This window comes from Lepidochelys kempii, chromosome 11 (genome assembly GCF_965140285.1).
Source record: "Lepidochelys kempii isolate rLepKem1 chromosome 11, rLepKem1.hap1, whole genome shotgun sequence".
NCBI lineage: Eukaryota > Metazoa > Chordata > Testudines > Cheloniidae > Lepidochelys > Lepidochelys kempii.
Genome location: NC_136390.1, coordinates 38,536,831 through 38,539,813, shown reverse-complemented (window position 1 = coordinate 38,539,813; position 2,983 = coordinate 38,536,831). Strand labels below are relative to the sequence as shown.

The following is a 2,983-nucleotide window of genomic DNA, read 5'->3' as shown; positions in this document are numbered from 1 at the left end:
AGGCCCCCAAATATGGCAATCAGTTAGACCATGAGCATGTGAGCAAGAACCAGCCAGACAAACACCTGAGAGAACACTTGGTGCCATCTCTGAGCCCTGGTCCTCCCCATCCAGTGTCCCATCTTCAGCTGTGGCCATCTCTGATGCTTCGAAGGAAATAGACAAAAAAACAAAACCAATCATCAACCCAACCAAGCTAACCCCCCACTCCCCAGAATGCACTGGGAAGAAAACTCCTTCCTGAGCCCTGCAGGTGACGAGCTGAAGGCTTGAAGCATGAGATTTTAGAAACATAAAACATAACCCGGAAGGGACTCCTGCCCCCCATGCCAAGCCCTGTCCCCCCTACCCCATTACAAGCAAACCTGTTCATGGTCAGTTTCTACCCATTTGTTCTTGTGCAAACATTGTCTATTAGCTAAATAGCTCTTCTCCCTCCCTAGTGTTTACCCCCATGATGTATTCCTTTGCTCATAGGCAGCACCCATTCAACCTGGAATTTCTTGTTTGTCTCCCCACAGATAGTCATGCTTTTATTTACCCACCTAATCACTTCCTTTTAAAGATAGCAAATAATTTATCTGAAGGCTGGGTTCATTTTTCTTTTTGTTTTAAACATTTAAAAATATATTTAGCCTGCTGTGTATTCAAACATATCCAATTGGATGCTCCAGAGAAGGATCTGTTAACATCTAACTGCAGAACAAATCCCTGACTCCCTTCAATCATTGTCTAAATAAGCAGAACAAATAAAGGTTGTAAATCAAAACGTGACTTAGCGACTCTTTCACGATGAGGCCCTGTGAAGAAGTGTTTGAAAGCTGAGGGGGCCGGGGGTCACCAAGAGGACAGAGGCCTGCTGAGCCTTTCTAAGCAAGGTCACAGCAGGAGGGGCGGGTTGTAGTGAGGCTAATTGGCTAGCTAGCTACTTAAGCTTTGACTTTACTGTTAAAAAAGGTGTGTTTTACTGAGGCTGAATAATGCCTGTCTTGCTGTAAAGATCTAGCGGAGATGAGCCACCATAGTTTTACCATAAGGTGAACAAGGCAAGATCAACGACCAATGGGGGATACAGCACTGACCTCGCCTCACTGCCTCGTGATAAGAACTACAGGGCGCTTGGCTCCACTATGATTTTACTGTCACGTGTTAGTTATCTAGCTGTAGAAAACTCAACCTATTAGCCGTGATGACAAAGGGTTTGAGCCCATGTCAGAGAGGAGGGAACAGAGATCAGGCCTGGGAATGCTTCACGAATTTGCGTGTCATCCTTGCGCAGGGGCCATGCTAATCTTCTCTGTATCGTTCCAATTTTAGTATATGTGCTCAGGCCTGGGTATGGGCAGAAAAGCAAGCTTTTGGGTAAGGACCAAATGTTTATTCTCTCTAAACTTAACCTCTGAACCAGTATGTCTATTACTCAGCAATTTTTTTTACAGAACCAATTATTAAGGCTGAGGTTGGTGTTTACAATGGGGATACTAACCTACTCTGACCCACAGCATTGCTTGCCGAGTAATGCTATAATATTGTCTTCCTATAATTTCAAGAGGTGTATGTTTTAACCACAGGAGAGCCGACTGCTGCCCAAGTGCCCTGACTTTGTGTGCTGTGATCACTTTAGTCAAGTTTAAACTCTCCATTTTATGTCAATGAACTGTAGCATGGTGACTGCAAGGTTACTGACACAAGGTGCAAATAGTCAATGCCCACTTAAAAAGCTTCAGACCCCGTTAATGGGTTAGAATGATTCAGACTGTGGTTGGAAATAGGTGTACACATCTTTGGCTAACTGCACTGAACTGGATCCTTGCGGTTTCTTCTATGGTTCTTTCTTACATCTATGGTGAGCAACAAATCTGTCATATTTTGAATATTTGAAAGTAATAATCTGCAATTTACTGATTTTAAAAGTGACTTGTATTTTTGCCCCAAAATACTTTGATGAATAGTATCCAATGAATAGTATCTGAGTATATTGGTGTCAATGGGACTACTCAAGAAGTTGAGTCACTATTTGGCATGCACACTACTATTAATCTTTCAGAGCAATCTAGGCTCACATATGCAAAGAGCAAAGAATGATATCTATGACATTTTTTTCAATGCCTATTTTCAGGGCTTCTTTCTAATTTCTAGACAAAGGGCCTGATCCAAAACTACTGAAATCAGTGGAAAGATTGGACTTTGAACCTAAAGTTCCTTCGTATAGAACATATTTTCATTTGTTATTTTAATGTGACAATTTGTTTTTAATGACCCTGGATTCATTTTCCTTTTTATTTCCTTAGAGATTTTGGCTTATCAGAAGTTTAATATTTATAGACTGTTTGGCTATGGCAAAATGTCATTTCACTTTAATGCCATAACTGATACATCTTGTGCCATTAGTTGTTTCTGCACATGGTGGGGAGAAATATGATGATCAGATATCTTCTATTATCTAATTCTGTCCTAAACCATATATCAGCTTCTCTAGTCTGCAAAGTGCTACAAATGTTCTGTAGATAGACTAGGGTGACCAGGCAGCAAATTTGAAAAATAGGGACATGGAGTGGGGAGTAATAGGAGCCTATATAAGAAAAAGACCCAAAAATCGGGACTGTCCCTATAAAATCGGGACATCTGGTCACCCTAAGCTAGACAGCCAACCCTAAAAGGACAGTCTGTTCTAGCACTTGCCCAGCCTGTTAGTCTGGTATATTAATCTGTCTCTGGTAATCAGCAGAATGATGCTTGCTGAGGAGTATGTATTTTGAGGAGCTTCAGAAAGGTAAAAATGCTTATTTAAAACAGTCGGTTCCTTCTTTATTATGATCATTCACAATGTTACAGGAAAAGTCAGATCATTTCACAAAGTCTGGTTCTAACAAAAACTCCAATGAGACTCTTTGCCCAAAGCCAGTAGCAAGAGAGAAAAATGACATTTCAGCTTTACCTGTTGAATTTTTTTTTTATAATTTAAAGCAACCTTCTGTAAGCT

The 2,983-nt window shown here is 40.8% G+C and overlaps 1 non-coding gene across 1 annotated transcript; it reads right to left on the bottom strand.

Annotated features, from left to right (window-relative positions):
• Window positions 1-1,234: 1,234 nt before the first annotated feature.
• Window positions 1,235-1,340, bottom strand: LOC140896005 (U6 spliceosomal RNA). Its single transcript, XR_012154419.1, has one exon. It is a non-coding gene; the product is annotated as a U6 spliceosomal RNA (small nuclear RNA).
• Between the last annotated feature and the right edge of the window lie 1,643 nt (window positions 1,341-2,983).